At 36.1% G+C, this 10,121-nt stretch overlaps 1 pseudogene; it reads right to left on the bottom strand.

The window, feature by feature from the left end:
• Positions 1-3,397: 3,397 nt before the first annotated feature.
• On the bottom strand, positions 3,398-9,187 carry LOC118802606 (annotated as a pseudogene).
• Positions 9,188-10,121: the final 934 nt, after the last annotated feature.

Genomic DNA, 10,121 nt, shown 5'->3' with positions numbered 1-10,121 from the left:
GTTAGCTTTGTTTTTTTGATTTTGTACAGAGGATATTTAGTATATGGTATTTTAATTTTATTTTGTCATTTTGTCCCATCTTTTCCCTTTTTTCCATAATGTTTCATTTAATCCATCAGGGAATTACCCAGCAGTATATTATTTTTTATTTCAGGTGCCTTTATTCTGTGCTGTTCACAGAACTGCTTCGCCACCTGAGAAGTTCAGTAGTTTGGTCAAAAAGTCATAAGCCCCACTCTCATATTGATACTGCTTGATCCTGCTGGAACTTTTACAATTAGAATGAAGTTAGAGCTTTAAAGGCATGAAAAAAAAAAATACAGTAACTTTGAAAAGACTTTGAAAAATTTGTTTAATTTACATAAAATGTTTTATTATAGTGCTTAAATGGCATTAAATAGTAAATATGGAGTATACGCAACTGTATTTAGTAAATGACGAATAAATAAATCCAAAGAAAACAACAAGAATAAGTAAAAAAATAGATGAGTAAAACAAATAAAATGCCTTTATTTTAGCCTTTAATTTAAATATTAACACTTTACAACCTATGCAGTGCCAAAACTAGATATCAGGATTGTTGGTGCTTGATTTTGATTAGGTTAAAATGAAAAAAGTGAAGAAAGAAAGGTTGAATGTTACTCTAAATATCCTTTTGTCACAAAGGCCATTTCTGCTTGGAACCTGTGGAAGCCCCTGTCTTCTTTAGGATCAAGATGGTTATCTTTGAATGGCAAAGAACACAAGTCTGGTCACTTACTGTTTGCTGAACAATAATAGAACAAACAATTATAAAGTTTTCCATTGTTACAAAATTAAGTTTTTGTAATTTTTATACAATTGATTTTAAATCGCATGGGATTTTACCTCAGGTGTCAGAACCTCCAGAATATAAGCAGTGCTGTTAAGGTCAGCTCTGTCCAGCTGTGTGACTTTGTATATTTGTTCAATAATGGCTTCTGTCTGTTGAATGTAAAATTTTTACCAACAATAACTGAGTTACTTGTGAATATTCCTATCAAACATCATGAAATATTACCCAGTGAAAAGAAGTTGTTTTTACCTAAATGTTTGTATTTACCTGTTTTTCATCAAAAATTGAAATCCGTAGGGCTAGCTGGCTCTTCAGTCGAGGGGTGAATGTGGGATGTACATGCAGATACATCCTGTTAGATCTTACTGCCCCTGTTTTGAGATCTTCATGTATTTTCTAAAAAAAAAAAAAAAATTTATATATATATATATATATATATAAAATTAGCAATCAACTAGGAAACTGTAGCAGTAGTCAAACAAAAACAATGCTAAACAATTTGTGATGTGCAGTATGTAATGAACTAAACGGTTGCTAGGCAAAAGTGAAAATATGTTTTTAAAGCATACTGACTAGCACATTAAAATGTTGAAGAATTTTGCAAATGTGTTACAACAATATGAAAGTGATAGTATAAATGATAGTTATTAAAATTCTGCTGGTAATAAATCTAAATTACCTTAATTTCTTCATCCTCAATCACGTTGTTGACCGAAATCCCCTTCTTTAGGAGTGACATTGTACTGTAAAAGAGAACTGTATTACACAACATAGTTCTTGTTTGTGATGAAATTTGTTTTAGTACAGTATATTTTGTACCCTTCATAAGGGTATGGCTGTATAATGTGGAATCCACAGCTGAATGGCATGTCTTTGGTGACTGTGGCAGGAATGATGCCAGCACATTCAGTGTGCAGCCATCTGTTGCAGATGTCGCACTGGATCCATTGCACATGTTTCACGTGTGGATGCATGACTCTGCACACAAACACAAGGCACAACTCAGTATAACTGTCAAACTACAAAAGCTTTAAATCATAAGGAAAGTATATTAATGGCCACCTACTTTTTCCCCAGTTTTTGAAATATGCAAACTTTAATGTCCTGGGCAATGCACCTGTTTTCACTTACACCTTCCCCCATAATTCCCATCTCGGGTGGAAAGTCCTAAAAAGGTGTCAGGTTTAAGTAGTATGCCACATCTCAGAAACTTTATTACATTTTTTAAATAAAAGTCTTCACTAAGGTTTACCTCAGTTTGCAGATTTTTTATCATTCAAAACATGCAGTAATACGTGTAATACGTGTTAATTTTTCAGAATATTTCAGAATAATATTAGTCCTTTCATAAAACATCATATGCAACCTCATTTATAACATGAGAAAACGTCAAAATATTTAATAACAATAAAAAAAAGAACAATAATAATATTAATAATAATAATTTCTGTACATAGAGCTAATTGTTATCAAATTATATTGGCCCTGTTAAGTATATATTATTGCTTCCATTATCAATTAGCCAAGGCATCTCACTCTTTCCTGAGTCATTTAGGAGATGAGGCGGGCAAACACTTAACATCCCGGAGTTCCAGCACAGCATATCGTGAGAATCTGGCAATTATATGATTTTTTTCTTCGCTGTACAGCATAGAGTTGTGATAGCTTTTCCTAAAATTCAAAGAGAGAGTTAATAATTATCATATTCTTTGCTATGTTTTTCTTATTGTCTATATGTTATTGTTACATTTCATGTAAACAGTGCTATTATCTTATTTTGTTCATCAGTTGGGAACATTGACACAGAGAAGTTCTTCTGTGTCTTTGCATTACTGATATCTTGATCTGTACTTTCAGGGTCTCTGGCCGGGTTTTCAAGAGGTCTTTGATGTGGCTCTGCAAATATTTATAAATGCATACATGACACTCACAAAATATTTCCAATCATAGATAATGTCAACTTGCACTATATTTCATTACCACTGAAATCACACGACAGATATTATTATAGTACACACTTATGAAACACCAAAATTAAGAATTATCTTATTTTCTTCTTCACATTCTTACCTGATTTACCAAGTAGTAATTTCCCATGATTTCCTACATGTATGAGGTCTTGGGAATGCTTATGCACTTGATTTTTAAAGGTGTTATTGAGTCTTTCGTTGTGAAGATGAAAGTACAGGCGCAGTGAAAACATAATTTGTGTCCTTCATCTGGCACATGAAGTATCTAATGGAGGAATGCTCATGGTTCATTTGCTCTGCTGCTGCTGAGTTCACAAGCAATGCCAAGTCTGGCAGCAGTTTTAAACTTCGCAGTCTCTCTTCAGGCCTCTTCTGATTCTTCTGATGAAATCTGTCATAAAGAGAGTATCTGTCTGTCGTTCCAGTCTCAGGATGGGCACGGGAGAATCTGTCTGCTTGTGTGTCTTGCACAGGTCCTTTTGATTCCTGCCTTAGGTTCTGCACCCACACAGGGTTCACTTTCAAATTTCCAGATGTTGCTTCTCTTATGTTTTCTTCTGTTGGGGCACACACCCTTCCATAATGTGGTTGGAAGAACTTTTGTTGTGTCTGATTGTTGACATGCCTGGCAACACGTCCAGCGATATCAGAAATGAAAACTGTGGGTGGATTTCTGAAACTGAGAAGAGCATCTCCATGGTCTCGAGCAGATTCTTTCCACTACAATGGTGACTGGTAATACACCACCCCATGGACACAGACCATGTGTAAGACATCCAGATATTCAAAAGAATAACACATACAATTTTTTTATCATGAAAGTTTGTATATGTGTAATGTGAAAGTTAAAATGGCATTTCATCATAGGTCTCTGAGGTCAATGTAATGTTTAACATTAATTGACTGAGATTAACCACAAAATGTATGGTCCAGGAACCATAAAAATGGTATTTCAATATCAAATCTTATTTCTTACCTCCAGCTTTTTGCAGCTTAACAAACATTTTTGGATATATCTCCTTATAAAGGAGAAGTTCCTCAAGTCTGTTGATGAGGTCTGTTTGTGAGCCGGCTGCTGAAACTCCAAGATCATTGCAAGCCTGGACCGACTCTTCCTTTTTTGGGCTATAAAAAAGTGTTAGGTTATGCAATTAAATGTAGCTTGTTAATAATAGGATTCATAACTGTGTATTATTCAAAGGTTACTTTGACTGTACCTGTCTTGAGTCCAGTAACTGTAAAATCTGGTCTTCACTTATTTCCTGGTTCTTTTTGTTGAACTGACTCTGTGTCTTTGAGAAAGACCTTTCAAAATATCTGTTTTTGGGACCACATCATTAATTCTGGTCTGCTGCCCAATCCATGGGGAGAATGTAGAGTATGTTAAGGTGCTGGAGAAAGGATTGTTTGATGTGTCTGAAGAAGAGAATTAAATAGGTTTCAATTAATTGAACAGGCCTTGCATAAATTTTCCTGAACTACAAACATAAAATATCAATATAGATACATTTATAAATGTGTACATTTATAAATGCTTAATATTTAGAAATGCAGCTGCACCATTTTAGTATAATTTCTTCATTAACTTTATAAAAATTATCTATGTACTTCACAAAGTACTTTTGAGCTTACCTTTGCAAAAACCAGTGGCAATTATCTCCTTCTCAATGTTCTCCCACCTTGCAGCCACATTAACTTCAGTATCCTGGGGACTGCAGTTCTCCAAATCTGGGCGCCTCATGAGATTAACTAATAAGAATGAGATACAAACATTTTACCATACTGTCTGCAGATGTGTATGGTATTGACATTTGGTTCAGTTTGTCTGTTCATATGTAACTCTCACCTGGTAAATCAAATGCAACTTTCCAGTTGGTATCAGCAACAAGAACAGGAGGATGATGACCACATCGGTAACAAAAGTAACTGTAAGAGTACTTTCTCAGGGCACAGAAGTGATAGAAAGCTTTTCTTAATGTGTTGTGCGGGACATTGGTTCTTGAATGAGATTCCAGTGTGCGTAATAGACGACCAACAGCAATATGATTGTCAGAAAGGGAGAAAAACAGAATCCATGTTGTGACACACACACACACACACATATACATATACATACATACATATATATATATATATACATACATACACATATATATATATATATATATATATATATATATATATATATATATATATATATATATATATATATATATATATATATATAAAAAATGGTGGATCATTCTCAGCAGTGCAGTGTTTTGCGCTTGTGTGAGTGGATCAGATACTAACTGTGCAGCAACAGATGAGCTATACACACTAACATGCCACCACCACACCAGTGTCACTGCAGTTCTAAGAATGTTCCACCACACAAATAATTCCTGCCCTGTGGAGATCCTGACCATTGAATAACAGGATAAAGGAAAGATAACAAATTATGCAGAGAAACAGATGAACTACAGTCTGTAATTGTAGAACTAGGAGAAGAGCTGATAAAATGAACAATGCATGTAGAAGCAAGATGTCCTTCATGAAGTGACAAGTTGCTGTATAAGAACATATTATATCTGCAGTTGCTTTTGTTCTACACACTTTAATGTATGACAGTGATGTATTAGAGAAATTGCTCAATACTTACAGATAGACCTATTGAGCACAGGGGAACTGTAAGAAGGTCTTTGTCATTAAAGTTGTGAAAGCCAGACTGATATTCTTGAAATCTGACCACCACTCTGCAAACTGGGCATTTCTTGGCATACACAGAACCACCTATAAGAAAACACATCAATACCAGTAATTGCAACGTATTCATGAAAAAACAAGGTGGAATGAAATTTTGAAAAATAAGAACACTTCACTGTACCTTTGTTCACTGTAAACATTCCATAAACTGTGGCATGTCCTGTAATAAGTTTTGGCTCCCCAAGATCAGGAGGAGATGGTCCAGGACAGTATGGGCACTTCTCCATGTGGCACGAACCTCTCTGGCAGGGACCTTTTGTTGGTACACAGATCATGTGGCAGCTCCTCCGGAATCCTCTTTGAATTCCAGAAGTAGTTGGTCATTGTAATTACAGAAGTACAGGTCTGTTCAGAAAGATGACTGTCTTCAGTCTCTGCGGTCTCTACAACCATTTTGTCTATGTCCTCAATTTCTTCTGCATTTGTTTCAACTGCGTTTTGTGCCAGTTGGGATTGTTCTTGAAAGACCCACCACATAGATATATATCTATGGACACAACTCAGTCTGTTCTTCGTGCCTCTACACTGGCAGTGCCATTTACCTGACTTGGTGTCAAAGGTGACAAGCATCCTCTCAAACAAACACCAATTGTTCTTCTGGCCAGTGTACACAGAGAAGTAGCTGTATCTCTCAGTGAGTCCATAGTCCCCCAAAAAATAGGAAAAACACAGTCTACTTCCTCTGAACATGCTTTTTTATTTAAAGCCATACATTCCTCTCGCCATGATTTAGAAACAAGGCCTTTTTCAAACATCTCTTTCAGTGAGTCATCGCATAGTGGTGGAGGTGGACTGTAGACTTCTGCATTCCTGGTCCTCTCTAGGTGAGGACATTCCTTTCCAGGATTTCCACTTCGGGTGGCTATCCCCATGAAATCCCTGCATGATTCCAATTCACAAAGAAAGGTCTGTGAATCAAAACACTTACAGACATGTATTGGAAGTCTTGTTCCATGAGGATTCTTTGGTGTTACCTATATCCCATTTTTTGGATCTATACAAAGCATGGGTTGTTCCAGTGTGCTGTGTTGCTGCCTTTCGTGCCTCCTTAGATTTGAGGAGGTGGTAAATAGTGTCCCACATTTCTGGCATGATATCTTGCTTCCTCCTTTTGGGTCACTAACATGTAATGTGCCTGGGGTACTTTCTTTTTCATCTAAGGGAAGGTAGTTCAGATTATATGTAAAAAAAAAAAAATAAATAAATAATAAGCACAATAATTTCCAATTTTCAACTTATGTTTTTGGTGAATTTATTATAAAACATTCACAAACCTGAAAGTTTGTCTGTCAACTCTAGACCTGCAGTTAAAAAGGTGAATATTATTAGGCATATCAGGAAATATTAGGTAAGCTGTCATGCATCTGTTCAGTAGATAATTTTTGCAGTAGCTGACAATATGTACTTTTATTTTCACTTTTAATCTTTTGCACATTTATGTTTACATGCTGCATATATTTAGCATACACACATGAATGCAATACTGTGATACTGTTAGTGACATTAGTAATGCAAAACATTTCAATTAGAAATTACAACTAACCATGGTTTTTTAGGTGTGCTCTCAAGTCATAAGATCTGTTTATTATTTTCTTGCACTTTGCACAGTGCCAATGGCTTCTTCCACTATGTCTTCCATTTGGGCAGTAGCATGGTACTAAGAACTTACCTATGACATAAAATGGCTGTTACTTAAAAATGTTGCATGTGATTACAGATAAAAAATAATATAAATTTGAAAATACAAAAATAATTATATACAAAGACTTTGTACATGAAAATACTATGAAAGTACTTACCAATGCCAGCTTCAGTATAATGTATTGCAAATCTGAAATGACGCTTCAGTAAATGGTCATTTGATGCTGTGCCTGGTTTTGTACAGTAGGGACAGTCATGATCTCCACTAACACTGAAAAGCTCCTTTTTACAGGAAAACTCAAACTTTCTCTCAGTAAAAGCAATTAAAAAGGAGACTCATACAAAAATGTATAGGACAGTAGTTTAGAGACAGTTAATGAGAAAATATATAACTTGTATTTTGCCATTTGACGTGACATGTATTCACAGCGAACTGGAGGCCCACACTATTGTAACCATTCCTGAAATTCATTGTAGGAAGAGATTTTATGAGTAAAAATACAAGTCACTAAGCCTACTTGTCATGATTCTATAAGGGCAAGTAAATTTGAACACCTAAAGCAAAGTAAAAGAAATTATTAACTACAGGTGTATGTAATCTTATAAGTGGAATCATTTCAAACAATTTGTAATTTTCAAGACTGAGTATTAAAGCCAACAACCTCAAAACAGCAATAACAGCAATAACAAATTAGATAGATAGAAGGAAATTTAGCAGAAGAAAATTTATTATGCGCAAACGCATTGTATTTACACAGCATTTGTTAATTTAAAAAATTCATTGAAACCAACAGTAAATGTAAAAACAAAACGTCCAACAATGCGGATTTAATCGTGCGGTATCGAATGACTTGAGAAAGTTAACTCACCCCTCCGATGATAGTCCGAAATAAACGATGAGCAGGTAGGTCATTAATCCAACTTCTTCGTGTCTGGTCTGCTCTCTACTTTCGCGTTACACTATTTGGCCCAAGCAGACTCCTAGCTCAAGCGCGTAGACCAATCAAAACCCTTAGCGCTTGGACCAATCAAAACCCAATGCGCTTAGCTTGGACGAATCAAAGCGCTTAGCGCTTTGACCGCTCTATTCGTTAACAGGTATGTTGAAAACGTAGAACTGGTTACATCCAGTTAAGCTTATTGGTGTGTTGATGAACATTTAAATACATGGTCTTTGTAATAGATATATTAAAATAACTATTGTAATGAATATTCTACAGTTCATTCCCCTCATGTCTCTGTGTATCTTTGCCTATGCTGGAAAACAAATTACAGTTGAAAAACACAGGATGTGTGGAGAGGCCTAAAAGACATCACTGGCTTCAACCAAGACAGCCCTATTCAAGGAGAGGATAAGTGCGAATGAGTGAATGAGTTAAACCAATTATTTGTGCGGTTTGACAATGGCTCCTCTCCTGCTCCGTCGTGTCTGTCTCCTACACAGATTAACACACCTGCACAACAATCCCATGGGCTATCCACAGCCTCACCCTCCTCCACCACAGCCATTCACACCTGTGACCATCAGCAACCACGGTTTGCAATGGACGCCTCTCACCCACCCCCCACAACTGGAATGTCCAGTGATGGTACATTCACTGCTAATCAGGTGAAGATGGAACTGAAAAAACTCAAGCAGAGCAAAGTAAAGTAGCGGGAACTGATGGCATTTAACCTAGGGTGCTGAAACTGTGTGCAGAATTTTTTAACAGACGTTTAATCTGAGCTGCAGCATGAAAAGAGTCCCAGTCATGTGGAAAACATCTTGTGTGGTTCCTGTCCTCAAGAAAAGGCAATCAACAGCACTGAATGACTTTTGACCTGTTGCATTAACATCCCACTTAATGAAGACACTTGAAAGGCTGACGCTAACTTGTCGGAGACCTCTGGTCAAAACAGCTCTCGACCCTCTGCAGTTTGCATACCAAGATGGCATTGAAGTGGATGATGCAGTAATGGACCTGCTGGAGAGAACATACTGTCACCTGGACATAGCGGGCAGCACTGTGAGGATCATGCTAGAATGCTGTACAACACTTTCTTTAAAAAAAAAAATCATAAAATTTAGTACAATAGTAAATCAAGTAAAAGTACTTTTCTAAAAATAAGACTAGATTACAGTTTAAAGTTTAAACCAGGTTATCACAGGTCCTTGTGCACAGTAAATCTGGAAGGATCCATGTCGATCCACAGTGAGTTGAATTTTCCCAAGGCTAAATAGTAAATTTGTTTGTGGTCAAAGTGTTAGGTATATATTCGTTTTGCTGAATTTGCCTTGTGTGTATTTTGTTTCACAGATAATCTCAAACTTTGGCCCATTCACACTCTCACTATCTGTGGAGTTTAATAAAATAGCTGGCTCATCAAGTTAACATAAAATTAGGCAAGCAGTTAAGAACAGGGTAAAAGCTTGCTACGCTGGCTATAATTTAATAATTAAAAATAATAATTCTTCATCAGGCTCACCTTCACCAGGCTCAACTGTAGAGTCAACCAATGCATGATGAAGGCAGTTGATTGATGGAACCCTGACCCTAACACAGCAGGAGATGTGAGTTTTAAGTTGTCATGTCAACAGTGGCATACTGTCTTAGAAGTTCAGCACTGTGATACCGCTTTGTGCTGCTTTGGTATATACAGTGAGAAGGAAGAACTAATCAGACACACGTGTTATTTAATAGACTTCCAGTGCATGTATCCACTTAAAATTCACACACATCATGTCTTTTTACTCTGCCCTTTTAAATATGAGCAAAAAGTATGCATTCATGAGTATAATCAAATAGGAGACAAAAAGTATTCAGAAACCACAAGTTACTAGTCTTGTGTTTATTTGTTTTAAACCCACTGTAGGCAATAACAGCTTTAAGACGTCTATGGTAAAAAGCATATGTATGGTTCATATTTATAGTACAAAGTCAAAAGACATTATAATGTAACATTGTTGTGGA

Source organism: Colossoma macropomum, unplaced genomic scaffold, assembly GCF_904425465.1.
Source record: "Colossoma macropomum unplaced genomic scaffold, Colossoma_macropomum, whole genome shotgun sequence".
Taxonomy (NCBI): domain Eukaryota; kingdom Metazoa; phylum Chordata; class Actinopteri; order Characiformes; family Serrasalmidae; genus Colossoma; species Colossoma macropomum.
Note: the sequence above shows the minus strand (reverse complement) of the source record. Positions and strands in the feature narration are given on the sequence as shown.